Raw genomic sequence first — 19006 nt, 5'->3', positions numbered from 1 at the left:
ACCTCTGACATCCTGTGGCTGTATCCAAATCTCTTAACTGCCCCAAATATATCCTTCTCAGTCATGGGTGTATTACTAGGAACCAATTCTTCAGTACAGTGTACTGGAAATGCTTCTGTTAGGTGGAGGCTTAATGCAGGCACCTTACGAAGTTACCTGGCATGTGGAACAGTTCCAGGAAATATGGTGCTGGCATGGAAACTCTCCACATGACTGTAATCAATCTGCCATGTAATTGGTGCAAAACCTGCAACCTCACCCCTTCTATTCCCTCCAAATGGAGCCTCTGCCACACAGAACCATTTCCAGAAGCTTCCCACATTGGGGCCATAATGTCTTCTAAGCACAGGCAATGAATGGAGAAAGGAAACGAAGGAGCACTTTGAACCTTGTTTAAGGATCAAAGTGCAATGGTGTGTGTTTTTAAATAACTTCTTTCAAGCTCAACCCTGTTGATCAACTACTCTATTTTTGTCTTAAACCTGCAAATAAATAACCAAGGAAACAAGAATACTACATTAATTATTTCAATTGCTTTGTCTTGTAGTATTGTGAGCTTTGCAATTGTGCAATGCACCACAAAAAAACCTACAGCTTGAAATCACCAAATCAACATTGTCTTGATTCCCCCAATACTTCCGTACTGCTTCCACCATTAAAATATATGTATGCAGGTGTGATTATATATGTGGCAGCGGTCTACATATTTTGCCAGCAACTCTAAACCTGGAGGTTCTATGACTGTATTTTTAAACCTATTGAAGCTACTGGCCATCATCACAGTCTATAAATGCATTGTGTGCTATGAGGAAATATATTTTCTTTTTCCCATCCCTACTCAATTACCAATTAGTTTCATTGGATGAACCCAACTACAAGTATTATGACACAGGAAGAAAACCTTTCTATTGAGTTTCTCCAAACCATGCATAATTTTATACATTTTTAAAAATATAAAATTAACACATTTTCTGGGTGTTAATCTTCTAAAATTATGCATCCTTTAGAGGGGGCTCCATATATTTATTTTAGAAAGAAAACTTAGATTTTGGTTTCAGAAATGAGTCATGAGATTGTTCAGAAACAACATGACTATGAGGGAAAGTCTTTTTCATGAGATTAACGCTACATATCAAATTGTCAATACAATCAATAAAGTAACATTATAACTATTCTATTATTTTGTAACAGATATTTTGCATTTGCCTGTATGTGCAATGACATAACAGTACATTCATAATAATTTCAGCATATGTGTTTAAAAGTAATTAATATTTCAGTGTTGGTACGGCACCACACACATTACAACTTTAAATTAGATCTTACCACCAGAGGTTAGATTAATTATAAATGAGGCTGTACTGATATTAAACCCTAAATACTGAAATCCAAACTACCTCAAAACTATCCTTAAAGTACCTCATGCTTTAGAAGTCTTTAAAATGAAAACAACAACCCTTCTCTTTTGTCATATTTGAACAGATACAAAATCTCTCCCTGGCTACAGTTTAACTATCTCCTCCACCATATTTATGGATAATCTTTCCCTCAACCATTTAAAGGCAGAGGTGGCTTAAGTCCAGAGAATCCTGCATTGAAGCATCTTCCTAAAATTTAAACATATTGCTATAATAAAGATTAGATATAAATCAGGATTAAACTTAAGTTGCTTAGGACAGTGTTCATTTAACATAATTCTCCTCTTAAGAGATAGGTGGCTAATGTATGGACTTTGTGCTCCATCCACGTGGACTTATGTGCACTGTTTAGAATCAAGAAAATCCTTGAAAAACAGTGTTTTTCCACAGAATATCCTTTAACACTCCTTCCAGAGCTCAACACAATCAGCAACACAACAAAAATCTGTATGAAGTTTTTCTGAAACTAGGAAAATATTTTTCAATATACTGAGCATTGCTTACCCACACTATGAAAAAAAAAGGATAATTTGAACCAAGCAATCAATCATTCATGGAGTCTTGCTGGTCTTTATTCCAAACCATCCATGGCATTATTGGCTAATGGAGAAAATCTGCTCCAGCAACTTTAAGGAACTAAGACTGGGTTTGGATGTCACGATAACCCACACTAGGTTAATTAAACCATGATGGCTTAATTAACATCATCGTCTGGTGAGTTTTTTTTTAAATCCACGATGGCTAATTTGGCCAAAATAACCCAATTTGATAACCCATGGGGGTTAAATCGCTAGAGAACTGTGTGGCAAAAGTGGTCAAAACTGTTATCAGTGTCAGTACACAGGGTTCTGATGATGCATCAGATGCCTCCCAACTAGGACAGGCTGTGTGTGGAATTTTGACACGCTCCTGCAAACCTCCAAGGCATTCTAGCCACTTCTCCCTTTTTGGTGCATTCAGGATTTTCCCTCCTTGGTCAGTGATCCTGCAGGGGTCTGATGGTGGGTCAGGTACCTTCTGACTGGAGGAGGCAATATATAAAGTTTTGTCTCATTCTTGCAAATGTCCAGCGCTTCTGAGGTGAAACAGCGCCACTGCACAGGTGGGAGGACTGCAGCAGGATGGGGGCGGGGGAGTGTGAGTCAAATTACACACATCCGTTTAATAACCATTGGCCCACATTAGTGGGCTAATAAGCTACTCACAAGTAGCTTATTAGCCCAGTCATGTGGTAGAGGATTGTGAGCTATTTAAAAAATAAGCTACTATGAGTAGCTTATTAACCCATCATGGGCTATTGTGATCTCCGAACGTGGCCTAAGAATGCAATGCTATGGGATTGCTTCTCTATAGATAGAAGGCTCTGGTCTTATCAACCCTAAACCCTACTGGCAAGAGGCATGCAGGGCAGGAGAAACAAAGGAAGATGTTTTGCCTCTGGTTCTTCCTTTACAAGTATTTTTAGCTAGACGGCCTCTAAGCCCCTTCTTTCCCCTCTCACCAGCACATCCTACCTAGCACATTCTATCCTACCCCGCTTGCTGTTGTTACCTCGGAATGAGGAGTCACTATGGAGCATTTAATGATTATTTATTTATTACATTTTTATACTGCCTAATAGCCAAAGCTCTCTTGGCAGTTCACAAAACCACAGCATTCTGTTACAACTGGGAGTGAGGTGGGATGAGGGGAAGATCCATGATCGAATCTCCTCCTCCACACTCGTAGCTCTATCTATAGGTTCGGAGGAAGAGATCTGAAGCATTCTATGACCCCTAGACACTGTCTTGAGGTCAAAGGATTGCTCTGTAAGAATTTTATCAAATACGGCTTTTTCATAACAGAGCTGCAACAAACTTTCTATGCAATTTTAAATGAACAGGAGCACTCCCCCAGGTTTGGCTCTATTAACAGTCTTTTAATGAACTGTTATTCAATTAAGTAATATTTTAGGATTTTAATGAGAACAAAAAAAATGTAAAAATCATTTATTGAAATTGTTTTTTTAATTTCTAAATTAGAAAATTAGTAAAACACAAAAGTGAAAATTATAGGTGCATTCATCTAATTCCATCTATTTAAAGATATCTAATTCATAAATTAATATTCTTAGCTCATGTAAACTGAGGCCATTTCTACACCTGCCTTTTTCCCCAGGATCATCCCGGGATCATCCCTTTACATCCAAATGACACACAGAGGATCCCGGGACCAGGCAGGGACGATCCTTCCATTTGCCTAGGATAATCCTTAAGTGTAGAAAGGGCCATAGATAAGAGGTTAGATCATAATGCAATTTACCATTCCAATCATAATAAAGGGCATCCATTTTTTGGCAAAGTTATTATTGTACCTATTATTCTCCGTTAGTCAAAATTCATTAGCACCACCACTTTCCATATTCTTTAGAACCAATTGGATAATGGGGGCAGGAACAAAATATTTCTTTCCAATGTGAAGCTATAGAAATTTTGCAGCATCACCATATCATTCTTGTCCACACAGCTTTTAAATAATTCAATAAAATTCTCAAAGGATCCATCAGAAGTTTATATTCTATAAATTGTTCAAATACACTAGTACCACCTGCCCAAAACTTTTGATATTCTCACATTTCCAAAATATGTGCCTATAATTAGCATGTGGCTGGCTGCAATACCAACAACTGTCATGAAAGCAATAATAAAATCAATTTCAATCTATAGGTAGTAATGCCTTTAAAAAGTTCTTTTTTAAATTCATCACAATAAAAAAAAATCCCCCTCACCACAGCCAGAATTCTAGTAGCAATATTTGTATATCTCTTTTCATGTATTCTGAAGAATTAGGTTTATCAGATTCAATATCCAAGAGTTTTCTATTTATCAGCCTTTTAGTGATTGGGGAAAACAACAAATACTTTTCCTGTGATGACTCTCACATTGGGTCATATTTCCTAGCAAAAGCAAAAATGGAATGTTTAATTAAAAATAGAATAATCTCTAGGACTATTGAAATTCTCAATCAGATAAATTAAAGCAAACTGCTTATATTTACCATTTCTCTCTCTCTCTTCTTTTTTGGTTTAAGATGTCCTCTCTCTTCACAGTATATCTGCCCCAATCACCACCACATTTCTAGCACATGCCTACCCTGTAAAACTCAATAATTGGACAACACTTAAGAATTGTGCTGATTTATTAGCAAGCTTCAACTCCAAAAAGGTAGAAATTGAAAATAAGGCTCCAAATGAGGTATTACATGTTGTGAGTTGCGTGTCAAAGACTCATCTGTACTGCACATCCAGATCACAGAAATGTAACAGTTTTCCAAAGAATCCCTCTTATTCATTTTGTTAGTAAGACATGAGCTAATCTGTCTAAAGGTTGCAATCCTACACACACTTGCCTGGGAGTAAACTCCACTGAATGCAATAGGGATTACTTCTGAGTAGCCATGCATAAGATTGTGTTGTAAGGTGTGTATCCAACATCCACAAATGAACCTGTAACTAAAGATTCAGGGTACTATAACAGGATGCTGAAACATTTAGAGATAGATTAGAGCATGGGTTCTCAACAAAGGGGGAATTCCACCCGGGGGGGGGGATTTTACGGTTCCAGGGGGGGAATTGGGACCAAAGTATGATGGTCCCATCAGCAAAGTATGATGTCCTGTAGATTATGTCTTCCTACACATTATTAAAAACGTCCCAGAAAAGTGTCATGTCCTCTGCAAAAGCCAGGCCTTTGCTCTCTTTTCCCTCCCTCCCTCGCAATCCTAGAAGTTTCAAGCTTCCCATTTAAAGGGACAATGCAAAGCATGGGAGCTGAGAATGTAAAAGGGGACATGCTTTGCGTTGCCCCCTTAAATGGGACTAATATAGAAAAAAAATAAAAGATTTTCAATATTATATGCATATTATTTGGAATACACCTTTTGAGTTAGACTATCTTGGGAAGGGGGGAATTATATTCTGAACAATGGTGAAAGGAGGGAATGGAGCAAAAAAGGTTGAGAACCACTGCATTAGAGAAAAATCCTCTGGAGTGGTGGGAAATCTCTCACAACTACTAGCTTGCTTGATTAAATTAAAGGAAGCACCTCTGGTACAATTCCTGACTTTGGGTTATAAAAATGAAGATAAAACCAGCAGATGTTAACAGAAAACTTAAGTTTGCACAGTAATGGATTAGAAACCAAATTCCTTTGTTTTCTACTTCACCTCTCTTTTCTACTTTTGCTTTGCACCCGCAAGGCATCTAAGGATTTCAAAGTTTAAAAGGGGTCCTCGGGGAAATAATTGGAAATTTTTATAACGTAGTATTTCCTTATACCACAGACCACAGGAATGCAAACTGCTTTACTAACTAGAGTTTTCCTCATTGGAAACAACTGACAACTGGAAACAACCCAACAATTGTTCCATCCCTAAATATTGCCAAAGCCTTAAGCATATAGAAAGCAGGGAGAGGATACAGAATAATTATACACAAATTCCAACAAACTGAAGAATTTCAAATGTTTTGAAGGCACAGGAATGTTAACAAAGGAAGTTATGGGAGATACTTACCTCGAAATTCTAAGACATGTATACTCATAAGTTTTCTTGCTTCCAGCCTGATAAAGAATGCATAGAACTGCAGCCCTAAATGTGCATTTAATTCACCATCATAATTTCCTCTGCACACCCATTTACAGCTATTCTTAACATGAACCAAAGCAACTCCTGTAGCTCATGGTCAGGCAAAGCTTCCATTTCTTTGTAATAATTTTGCTTAATTAAGGGCTGAAATTTTGGCAGCTGGACAGACAAGTGTTTGAGATTATAGGATTTTATAACAGATTTTAAGATTAGTTTAAGACAATTCTTTAGCTGCCTTAGCTTAAATTTTTGGAAGCAATTATACAATATGATAATAAATACTAGTTATTTCATTTCAAACCTAATAGAAAACTTGACAGCTGTTAGACAAGCAGAGCTAAGTGTTTAGTCAAAAATAGAAACTGAAGTGTTTCTCTGTAAGAAATTATTTGCTTTTGAAAAATCACACTTGATCCCTGTCAAATGTATCTGCCAAAACGCAAAGACATACTACTTTTACTTTGAGATACAGATTTCCATCTAGTATCACAAATTGCTTTTGGAACCAATCTTTAGTTTCAAAAGTGGTTTGCCTTGGTGCAGAGCATGTGGCCCAAGCTATTTGATAATTTCATTTGTATACTTCTCTTTGATGCAAGGCACTTTTTCATCCTTTGCTGCCTCTAAATTCATTCTTTAAATTGGATTCCTTTTAATCATGAACAACCTAAAGGTTGCTACAGATACAAAAGTTTAATATTCTGCTCATCACTCTTTGCCTCATATGTGACAAAACATCAATAGAAGTTGTTTAGTATCATATTTAGCTAGATATGCCTACTGAGCCCACAGTAGGCATAGCTAGCATTAGGTAGTTAGGCAGTGTAGTTTGCAAACAAAAGAGCATTGCAGCTATATAACCTGCATTCGCACATATGTATGTGGAATGAAATGAAAAGTTATCGTTTATCAGGCAAGGTAAATTACACAATTACACAATTAGACCGCCACCACTGAGAAGACCCTCTCCATGGAAGCCACCCACCTCATCCTGTACTGAAGATCTTAATGCACAGGTAGGATCAGATGGAAGACAGTCCCTTAGGTATCCTGGCTCTTGTTGATATGGGCTTAAAACCCAAATCAGAACTTTGAATTGAGCCTGGACAGGGACTGGGTGCCAGTGCAATTGACATAGCATACTATAGTCATAGCACCCAGTCCCAATTAAGAATCTAGCAGCTGCATTCTGAACTAACTACAACTAACTGCATTCTTAACTAACTACACATAAAACATATTACAGTAGTCTCACCTGGACATTACCAGATAATGACTATTAGAGATGTGCACTGACCACAAGATCAACTCAGACCTGATTTGGTGTTTCAGAGAATTTATTTATTTTTTATTTATTTTATCATACTTATACCCCGCTCCTCAGCCAAAAAAGGCTCTCGGAGCGGCTTACACTTAGCAAAAAAGACAGTCCCTGCCCTCAGGCTTACAATCTAATAAAGACATGACACACAAGGAAAAGGAGTCAAGGAGGGAGGGAGGGAGGAGAGAGAAAGAGAGAGAGAGAGAGTCCAGCAGGAGCAGGCCCCGATGTTACTTCTGCCTGCTCCTGTCCCCTCGGTCCTTCTTCTTCCCCACAGGGCCAAGATGGCAGTTTGCCCTGTGGGGGGGGGAAGAGTCCAGCAGGAGCAGGCCCCGATGTTACTTCTGCCTGCTCCTGTCCCCTCGGTCCTTCTTCTTCCCCACAGGGCCAAGATGGCAGTTTGCCCTGGGGGGGGGGGAAGAGTCCAGCAGGAGCAGGCCCCGATGTTACTTCTGCCTGCTCCTGTCCCCTCGGCCCTTCTTCTTCCCCACAGGGCCAAGATGGCAGTTTGCCCTGTGGGGGGGGGGAAGAGTGCAGCAGGAGCAGGCCCCGATGTTACTTCTGCCTGCTCCTGTCCCCTCAGTCCTTCTTCTTCCCCACAGGGCCAAGATGGCAGTTTGCCCTGTGGGGAGGGGGAAGAGTCCAGCAGAAGCAGGCCCCGATGTTACTTCTGCCTACTCCTGTCCCCTCGGTCCTTCTTCTTCCCCACAGGGCCAAGATGGCAGTTTGCCCTGTGGGGAGGGGAAAGAGTCCAGCAGGAGCAGGCCCCGATGTTACTTCTGCCTGCTCCTGTCCCCTCGGTCCTTCTTCTTCCCCACAGGGTCAAGATGGCAGTTTTGGTCCAATTCAGCTCAGACTGACTGAGAGGATGTCTATTTCAACTCAGATAGCCTGCAAGTCGAAGGGAGGGACTATAGTTCAGTGGTAGAGCATATTCTTGGCATGCAGAAGGTCCCAGTAGGGTTGAGGAAAAATCCTGTCTGAAACCTGTCTAGAATCCTGTCTAGAGAGTTGATGCCAGTCAGTGTTGTCAATGCTGGGCTAGATGGAGCAGTGCTTTGACTCAGTTGGCCTCTTTGCACATCATGACAGCCCTCTAATGGCTTAATTTACTGGTGGGGGTTGTTGCATTATACCAGGCACTGCACCTTGCTGCAGCTTGTCGTGTTGTGCAAACCCGGGTGGCAGAGGTTGAGAATTAAATAACCATCAAAAATGGTTTGAGGGTTGTCGAACCCTAAAAAAAGCAATGGGTTACTTGAGGGTGGTCTAACCCTCAAACAACCCCTGCCACCTGGCCTCACATGACACGACAAGCCATAGTATGTTGGTAGCCATAGGTGCCCGGGATAATGCAACAGCTCCCATGTGAAAATTAAGGCATGGTGGGCTAATGTGTCATGTGAACCAAGTCAGTCTAAGGCAGTTATGTTCCTATGAGGGGATCGCCGGCTGGGTCCAGGAGGTTGTAAATGTCTCGAGAGAGGGAGTGGTACCAGCCTCTTTAAAAGAGGCGGTAATTAGACCACTCCTGAAGAAGCCTAACCTGGACTCGGAAGATGTTAACAACTACAGGCCGGTGGTTAATATCCCCTTCCTGGGCAAGGTGCTTGAGCAGGTGGTTGCAGGACAACTCCAGGCACTCTTGAATGAAACGGATTATCTAAATCCATTTCAATCGGGTTTCAGGCCTGGTTTTGGAACGGAAACTGTCTTGGTCGCCCTGTGGGATGACCTCTGTCGGGAGAGAGACAGGGGGAGTGCGACCCTGTTGGTTCTTCTGGACCTCTCAGTGGCTTTCGATACCATCGACCATGGTATCCTTCTGGATAGGTTGTCTGAGCTGGGAGTTGGAGGTACTGCGTTGCAGTGGTTCCGCTCCTACTTGGATGGCCGATTCCAGAAGGTGGTGCTGGGGGATTATTGCTCTGTGCCGTGGCTCCTAAGCTATGGGGCTCCACAGGGCTCTATTTTATCCCCTATGCTGTTTAACATATACATGAAGCCGCTGGGGGAGGTTATCCGGAGATGTGGACTGAGGTGTCATCAATATGCGGATGATACCCTGCTCTACCTTTCCTTTTCATCAAACTCAGGTGAGGCAGTGGATGTTCTGAACCAGTGCCTGGGCATGGTAATGGACTGGATGAGGGCTAATAAACTGAAACTCAATCCAGACAAGACGGAGGTACTGTTAGCGGGTGGTTCATCTGCCTGGCGAGGTGATGTTTGCCCTGTCCTGGACGGGGTTACACTCCCCCTAAAGGATCGCGTCCGTAGTTTGGGGGTGCTCTTGGATCCAGAACTGTCACTTGAGGCACAGGTGAACTCAGTGGCAAAGAGCACCTTTTATCAGCTTAGGCTGATACACCAGCTGCGTCCTTATCTGGACAGAGATAGCCTAGCTACAGTTATCCATGATCTGATAACCTCTCGTTTGGATTACTGCAATGCGTTATACGTGGGGCTGCCTTTGAAAACGGTCCGGAAACTTCAACTGGTACAAAACAGGGCAACACGTTTACTAACAGGGACTGGCCGACGAGATCACATTACGCCAGTCCTTTTCCAGCTTCATTGGCTGCCAGTCCAGGTCCGGGCCCGATTCAAAGTGCTGGTATTAACATTTAAAGCCCTAAACGGCTTGGGGCCAGGTTATCTGAAGGAACGCCTGCTCCCATATGTACCTGCCCAGACCCTAAGGTCATCCTCAGGGGTCCTTCTCCACGAGCCCCTGCCAAAGGAAGTGAGGCAGGTGGCTACCAGGAGGAGGGCCTTCTCTGCTGTGGCACCCCGGCTGTGGAATGAGCTCCCTAGGGAGGTTCGCTTGACACCTACATTATATGCTTTTAGACGCCAGGTGAAGACCTTTTTATTCTCCCAGCATTTTAACAGTCTATAAATAAATTTTAACTTTGTGTTTTAAATTTGTAATTTTGCATTGCTGCTGTTTTTATCTGGTTGAGCTTTTATATTGTATTTTATAGTGTGGTTTTATACTGCTGTTTTATACTTTGAATGTTTTTAATTTTTGTGAACCACCCAGAGAGCTCCGGCTATTCGGCGGTATAGAAATGTAATAAATAAATAAATAAATAAATAAGAACAATTTCAGGTACTGAATTGAGATTCAGAAATCTGAGGTGTCAAGCCTCCCACTAACTATAATAGGAAATTTAAAAAATGATATTTTCAGAAATGGATGAGACTTGCAGGCATAGTTAGCCCCTTGGGAAGGGATTACACCAGCCAAATTTCATAAAAATAAGTGCAGTAGTTTTTGTGCTATATATTTTTATTTTTTCCCAAGGGAATTTCCAATAACCTTTTAATCACTTGGCAATATTGGATGGAATTTATGTGGATTGGTGTTCTTTCTGAAGTGTTCAAGACTCCAAGTGTCTGGATGAGGCCTGGGCTCCCTGGTTTGGTCTCAGATTCTGCATCAGATTTGGAGCCTGAGGCCAGCTGAGGCAGGAAGCGGAAGATGAAATTCTTCAAGAATCTCCAGGAGGAATCTTCCCAGGAGCTTATCAAGCAGTAGGCCAGGCTCAGAGATCATCTCTCCACCCACTCACCTGGAACTCCATCTTTGTCAGAGGGAGAGGGAGCATCAGAATCCCAGAGTCCACTGCAGGGTCCAGCAGACAGAGTGAGAGGGGGTGGGAGGCAGTCCACCAGATTAGATGCAGGACAGAAGTTACATCATGAGGCACCTCCCTGAAGGAGGAGTTTTGTAAAAGCCTCCCAGGCATGACAGGAAACTATCCATCTAATTTATAGCCTTGCTTTGTTAGGCTAATGAAGCTTAGAGGATAGCTCCTAGCATTCACGCTCCCTTCAGGTGTGAATAGGTGTTGTTGTTTTTTGTTTTCACTGAATAAAGATTTTGTGTATTACAGAGCGGACCTCTTTGTTGTCTCACATTTAGGTAGGAGGGCTTAGAATCATGACACCCAAGTTTCACATAAATGTCTGCAGAGATTTTTGTGCAAGGCAGCATTTACATTTTGAGGACATCCCCCCCCCCCAAAAAAAGAATGCATTTAGGCAAGTTTCTCCCTGTTCAGGTAGCGCCACATCTGGCACACCAGCTGAAGATGCTAAAGTTTCATGCCACAGAAGTAATTTGATTCTCTAGTTTCAAATTTAGATCAAGGAATATCCTCTGTATTGTGAACCTGTTACTTCAGAGAGGGTGTAAACCCATCTAGTGGAGAGGATGAACACCACTCCCATGGGCACATGAATCACCTACCTCCTGTCTTCAGTTACTAACCCAGACCATTACTGTAGCCAGATTTAATGTTTCCACTGTTTCACCTGAGTTTGATGTAAGACTTTGGTGTAGAGTTGGGTATTATCTCATATTAATAACACCTAAACACCAGATGACCTTGCCAAGTAGTTTCATGTAAATGTTGAATAGCATGAATAACAAAATAGAATCCTGCAGGTCGTAACATACATCAGCCTTCTCCAACCTGGTGCTCTCCAGATGTTTTGGACTACAACATCCAGCATTCCTAACCATTGAACATGCTGGGACTGATTAGAATTGGTTCCAAATGTCTGGAGTGCTTCATGTTGGGGAAGGCAGGGTTAGATGCCAAAGAATCAGGCAGTAATCTCCCAGCATCACCTTCTGCAAATCAGCCAGATGCTCTTTCAACGAAGCATTTGCCACATATGGAACCAGCTAGTCAATCCTTCCATGCTTAATGAAATGAAACCAAGAGGATTAAGCCTGTGTATACACAAGGTAGGATGCACCTGTCCATATCCTCAGGCCTCAACAACTGAAATTCATGCAACAACACTGCACCAGACAATCCTCTGAACACCCCAATAAGCTGGCCTGATTCAATCATCGCACCCAAGGTGAAGCAGATGTGAACAGTTTTATTCTTGAAGTGCTTTGCAAACATGGCAAGCAAACCTCCAGGAATTCCTTCATATCACCAGATGGGTCAGATTATAAGGCACCATTACTCAGAAAAGCTCTGGACAGCACTGTGAGAATGCAATGGTATCAAGAAAAAAAATGTCTGTCAACTTCACTGTCTCTGAGTAGTCTCAATAAAGAGCTCTTTTTATTTCCAAATGGACTCTGACTATTACCAAAGAGAGCAACTGCCCCTAAAGCTGCTTCAGTTTTAGCCAACTCAGCTAGAAATTCCCAGCTGTACTCTCTTCCTTTATATCTGCTTGAATTCAAACTGCAACAGTTTCTCTACTTCTTCAACTACCTGAAAGGTTGTTGAAAGGATGTATCAACATCCAAGAAATTTACAGCCATTGAGGAATACTGATTAAAAAAAAAGTCAGGCAGTTAGTTCCAGGTGGCTGTTGTTTACAGTAGCCCAAAGAAAACTAAATGGATGCAACTACTACCAGTATTTTCCTATAAATTCATTTTTCTATTGTAATTTTAATATTTAATCTAATTTCTGAGCATTTATTCTCACTATAGTGTATTTTTAAGTTCGCAGCTTAAAACTGTCCTTGTGTTTTAAACATTACCACATATTTCCCCACCTCCAGTTCCCCCACAACTGACAATCCACTAGGAAGAGCAGATAAATGTAAGTTATTTTTTTAAAAAAAACATTTGTGGAGACATAACTTACATTTACCTGCTTTTAGTTTTGGTACATTATTCAACTGAGTAGCACAGTTCAACATAAAAGCAATACTCTTCATCTTCCAAGTCTTTATATAGAGAAAAATCGCATTACCACTACTACACCCCCACCCCACACACACCATTTGCATGTGCAAGCCCAAGAAACTTCACCATGAAACTTTTAACTGTTTAGGACAGCATGCTAAAACTTAACTCGAAATAGCCTCAGGCAACAAATCTCATTCCAAAATTTCTGAACATGATATAAACAAAGGACATAGCACCCTAGTCAAAAGTAATACAGATCTACAAAGTTGTACAGTTTTACTATGATAAGCACAATTTTTAAAAATAGATTCTGCAATCTTAACAGAATACAAGTATCAAAAGGACATAAGAAGAACAGAAGAACAGAATACCATACTGAAGTGAAGAAGAGAGATCAAGCAAAAGACAGAAAAGAATTATGAGACGTGTAAAGGCTAGCTAACCTGGACACCAACTGTTTCATGCAGGCAAAATATAGTTCTTTGAAGTTCCAACTCCAGACTCCATCTTAATTTTTCACCATTTCTGAGCCTGAAGCTGTACTTGGCTAACAAGAGGGGAGGATTTTTTCACTATAAATCACCTGCAATAGAAGACACATCCTTATCAGTTCACAGCACTGTGGTCATTATTCACAGCAGAGCCAGAGAAGTTCAGAAATTATATTTCCCAGAAACTCTATTAGCTTCCAACTTATTATGGCTTTAGAGAAGTTTGTACACTGAAATATTACTGCAAACCATTCACCATTCCTTTCAATGCAAAACAGACCTCTTAATCGTTTTAAATAAATGGAGCAGGCATGAATAATAATTTGATTATACAACTGAATATTCCATTTGTACTACTGCAACCATCCCCTGATACATTCCGTGACTTGTTAAACTCCCCAAACTTCTCTCCAGGCAACGATAACTTCTCATAGGTCATCAGCTCAATTAAGTAAGTAGGACTTAAATTAGCATTCCTTTCAGAAACTCTTATTAAACCAAATGCATTTCATAGAATCATAGAATCATAGAATAGCAGAGTTGGAAGGGGCCTACAAGGCCATCGAGTCCAACCCCCTGCTCAGTGCAGGAATCCACCCTAAAGCATCCCTGACAGATGGTTGTCCAGCTGCCTCTTGAAGGCCTCTACTGTGGGAGAGCCCACCCCCTCCCTAGGTAACTGGTTCCATTGTCGTACTGCTCTAACAGTCAGGAAGTTTTTCCTGATGTCCAGCTGGAATCTGGACATCAGGAACCTGTAACTTGAGCCTGTTATTCCGTGTCCTGCACTCTGGGAGGATCGAGAAGAGATCCTGGCCCTCCTCTGTGGGACAACCTTTTAAGTATTTGAAGAGTGCTCTCATGTCTCCCTATGTCTCCCTATGTCTCATGTCTACAATCATTTGTAGCCAAAGCTTCCTTTTCTTTAGATTAACTGATGTGCACCTTCACACTTTACAATAAAATATGAACGTCTGCAACTGATGCTAAGACCAAATACAGCAAACCTAAACAAAACATCTTTCCAATAACAAAAACTTTCCAAACACCATTGGCAAAAGGGGAACAAAACACAAAAACACATTTCTACACAGCATTATCATTTAAAACAAGAGTTAGGCCAGACACTGCTGTTAAGCAATTCTGCTGATAGTTTTTAGAGGTAGACACTTTAAAGCTCTTTATATATAACCTACAAATATAGCAAGACCTTAGAAAATACTAGATACTGTTGGGACTTACTTGCTCTGCAAAAACTGGTGAAATTCCTTACACCAACTAACCACTAATGCCTGTTCTATCCTATTTATGATATGCAGTTACTCAATAGTCTTCTTTTGCCTTTTAAGGTGGCCTAGAAATATTTTAATTTTTTAAAAAAATCAAGCCCATAAGATAGTCAAGGGGAGCAGTAAACAGCAGCTGCACTGAAATATGTTGTATCAACAGAACAAACAATTTACCAGTCATTGTTAAGTCCAGGAAGTTAAGCCGTGCTCCAGTTCTATATACACTTTCTTGGAAGTAACCTTACTGAACTCAGTAAGACAAGAAAGCATAGGACTGGGCTGTTAGAGTCACTGGTGTTAAGAGTTATCCCAACAACAAATCATGAGCAATTGTTGGGTCAACTCTAGGTTGTTTAACACATAACCAACAGAGTTTGGGTTTGCATGTCACAAAACAACCCAGGAATTGGGCATTCCTGAGCTGTTAATTAAAACTGGAAATACAAGCATGCACCTTGTGCATTCCACTTGTGCCGTACCATGTAAGAGAGGTCAATGACGAAGATTTGCTGAAAGGCATACAAGCTTGGGACCCCCAGTGTGAAACCACTGATACAGCCCTCTTGCATGTGTCACTGCTACCTTTTGAGGCATGATTGGTGGCAATGCAAGAGAGGGCTTTCTTTGTGGAAGAGCCTGATCACCCTACCCCAAGAGGGTAGGTCCTCTTCCTCTCTATTTGTGCTCTGCCCGGATTTCATGATGTTTCTTTTTAAATAAGCTTACAATTCTGTTGCAGTTTAATTTATTTATTGTTAACTCTGGCTCTCTGGGGCCCTCTTTCCTTAAAGCTGGGTTGTTTTTGCTAATTGTTTTAATAATGGAATTGTTGTTGTTGGTTTGTTTTTATACTTTTAGGTGGTTTGAGCAACTCCTTTGTAGGGGGGAAACAAGATATAAATTGTGTATAAGTAAATAAAAATAAATGAACAATGCTAGAAAGAATCTTTTTAAAAAAATATATTTGATGAACAAGGAATTCACCTCGACATCTGTACCTTTTTATTTTAAGAGCAGGTTAGAGAGGCCTCCAATAATAAGTATGCTACAACTTCATTAAATCCTAGCTTCTCAATTTCTGATCAGGCCCCTCAAAAATAGGGTGTTGGCTCTGGGGCAATCAGCAGGTCTTGTCAGTAGTCAAGTAGCATCTAGGGAAGTTGCTCTATTCTAGGACGTAGAGCCTAAATCCCAGCACAAGGAGAAAATGCTGAAGTGATATAGAAGACCTTTCCTGAGAATTTAGCCACAGTGGACAAAGAGAGATCATGTAAGTTCTAGTCTTTCTACCAGTACCTTAATGATCCATCCAGTCCTACTGCCTCCTCTATAGCTCCAGAGCCCAGCTGCTTGGAATGGCCTGTTTTGCTTTCCCACCAGTCCTTTCAGGTAACAAGACATTCCTAACTTCTCCCTTGACATCAGCAGCAGGACCAGCGTGCCCCATTCCCTTCTTACCTCCTGACCTGGACTGGCAGCTAAATAATAGGGAGTAATCGCTGTGCTCCTGATAAGAGAATCATCAATACTCCTTCACCCTAATTACTATATTCCACGTTCAGCAATGGTTTTTATGCATACTGCTGGAAGTAATAATCTCCACATGTGCACCCACCGAACAGATGATTGCCACTTGTTTGGGGGTGGGGACAGAAGGAAGAGAGGATCTACCTCTGGCCAGTACCCATGTAGAGTGCTACCACCAATAATATTATAGGCTATTGTTTATATACCATATTTAAATGGATGCTAATCAGCATATGTTGTCTTGGCAGCTTACAGAATAGATAATAAAATATTACAATAGAATACAATAATTAAGAAAAGAAAAGCCAGTAGAATGAAGCCTAAAAAACTTTCCTCTCAAGCAGCAAGGGTGGGGTGGGTGGGAGCATCAATTAGCAGTGGCAGATAGCCACTCTATTACCTCAGCCTGAGGAAGCTCCTGCTGAGATACATGTCAAGTTTCACAAAAAATATTATTAATAATATTAATAATAATAATGAACAAAATGCCCAGAGTCTGTATAGAGTGTGTGTGTGTGTGTGTGAGAGAGAGAGAGAGAGAGAGAGAGAGAGATCAAGCTGTAAGGAACAGAATCTTCCAAAACTAAATAAGTTCTTGATTGTCAGCAAATAACCCATTCAAGGAATTAGAGATGTGCTGGTCCTAACGGAAATGAGGCTTTGGATCAAAGAGAATGGTATGTACTCTCCTCCAAAATGAGAAGGGGAAAATAAGTACTTACAGTACTGACAATAGCTTGGATATAATAAGGAATGTTTTAACATAGTTAAGTAGGCAGACAGAGGGATATTCGTCTCTCCATCTTCAGTCTCTTAACTGGTAGCAAGGGAAAAACCCAAACAGACCAAGATGTTAAACATCCCTGAAGGCTGCTGTCATACAGAAGACCCAACACATCTTCATAAGACTACAAGAACGTAAGAGCCATGCTGAATACTACCAAAAGACCATCTAGACCAGCACTCTGTTCATACAGTGGCCAACCAACTGTTGACCAGAAACCCACAAGCAGGACACGAGTGCAACAACACCCTCCCACCCACTCTCCCTAGCAACTGGTGTACACATGCCCACTGACTTTGCTACTGGAGGCCACACATAGCCATCAGGACTAGTAGCCATTGATAGCCTCCTCCTCCAGGAATTTATCTAACCTCCTTTTAAAACCTCCAAATTGGTGGCCATCATTACAACTTATGGTAGTGAACGCCATAGTTTAACTATGCACTGTGTGAAGAACTACTTCCTTTTATCTGTCCACCATTCAGCTTCATGGGATGACCCTGGGTTCTAGTAATATGACAGAGGGACAAAAATGTCTCCCTATCCATGTTCTCCATACCATGCATACCCCTCTATGCATCTCCCCTTAGCCTCCTTTTTTCCAAGATAAACAGTCCCAACTATTATAACCTTCCCTCATAGGGGAGGTGCTCCAGCTCCTTGATAGTTTTAGTTACCCTTTTCTGCACCTTTTCCAGCTCTACGATACCTTTTTAAGTATGGTGACGGGAACTGTATACAGTATTCCATGGTCGCATCATAGATTGTATAAAAGCAGTATGATATTGGCAGTTTTATTCTCAATTCCTTTTTTAATTATGCCTAACATGGGGCTTGACTTTTTAACAGCAGTCGCACATTGGGTTGACAATTTCATTGAATTGTCTACCACAATTCCAAGATCTCTTTCTTGGCTGGTTACTGTTAGCTCAGATCCCATCACTTATATTTGAAGTTGAGATTATGCATCACTTTACACTTCTTACATTGAACTGCATTTGCCATTTAGATGCCCATTCCCCCAGTTTGGAGAGATCCTTTTGGAGCTCTTCACAATCCCTTTTTGTTTTGACCACACTAAATAATTCGGTGTCATCGGCAAACTTGGCCACTTCACTGCTCAATCCTGATTCCAGATTATTAATAGAACTGAAACTCGCCTGATCTTCAGTACCTAACATAGTGTGAGTTCCAGGGCTGAACACCAATATGTCCAGGATTCTTTGGCAAGTGGGGCCAGTAATCATATTTGTCATGTGACCAAGTAGCCCTCGCCACTTGATATAACCTACTGGACCCTTGGCCCCGAAACATACCAATGAACTCTGCTGGACACTGCAGTATGGACTTAGAAATCTCCCTAGGTATAAGAGGTGAAATGTCTGCTGCTGAATCTTCATGCTAACACTCCAAGCTGTATCATATCCAGTGTTTTAAGTTAAGCACTAGATAGCTTAACTTAACCAGGAAGTCTGGTGCAGGTGAGGATTATTGCAGTACTGAAATTGTTATGGATGTTTTTCTAGAATTTTAATATTCCTACTAGTGTGTGCTGCTTGAAATATGATCATATGCAACTGATACACATTTGCATTAGAGTTAGTTTTTAAGCTCTTATGATGTATGTGAATCTTTAAACTTCTTGTAAAGGATGAAGTTTTTGTTAAAACACAATCTTTAAAATTCCTTCCAGGAATTTAAACTCCTTCCCCCAAGTAAGGGTTCACTACTCTCAGCACTTTGCATGCCTACAGAGTCTTACTCATTCTTTTTCAAATGCAGACACAAACTTTTGATTCTTTTGTTCTACTCAAATAAAAGTTCATTTCAATAGGAATAGCAATGGAAATGTAGTCTGAAGTGTTGTTTTACAATTAT

The 19006-nt window shown here is 40.9% G+C and overlaps 1 protein-coding gene across 9 annotated transcripts in view; it reads right to left on the bottom strand.

The window, feature by feature from the left end:
• The window catches only part of ADD3 (adducin 3), a 144731-nt gene that overhangs the window by 89764 nt on the left and 35961 nt on the right, over positions 1 to 19006 (bottom strand). For 4 of the 9 annotated variants that reach the window (XM_063132621.1, XM_063132629.1, XM_063132632.1 and 1 more), the window contains exon 2: positions 13481 to 13620. The exons of 4 other annotated variants lie outside the window; for them this stretch is intronic. The gene's annotated coding sequence lies outside the window, so the exon portion shown is untranslated. Of the gene's footprint in view, positions 1 to 13480; positions 13621 to 14770; positions 14788 to 19006 lie in introns of those variants that run through there. One more of the 9 variants, XM_063132624.1, reaches the window with a different exon arrangement.

Source organism: Elgaria multicarinata, chromosome 8, assembly GCF_023053635.1.
Source record: "Elgaria multicarinata webbii isolate HBS135686 ecotype San Diego chromosome 8, rElgMul1.1.pri, whole genome shotgun sequence".
Classification (NCBI taxonomy): Eukaryota; Metazoa; Chordata; class Lepidosauria; order Squamata; family Anguidae; genus Elgaria; species Elgaria multicarinata.
The sequence above is the reverse complement of the archived record's forward strand: the minus strand, read 5'-3'. Positions and strand labels throughout refer to the sequence as shown.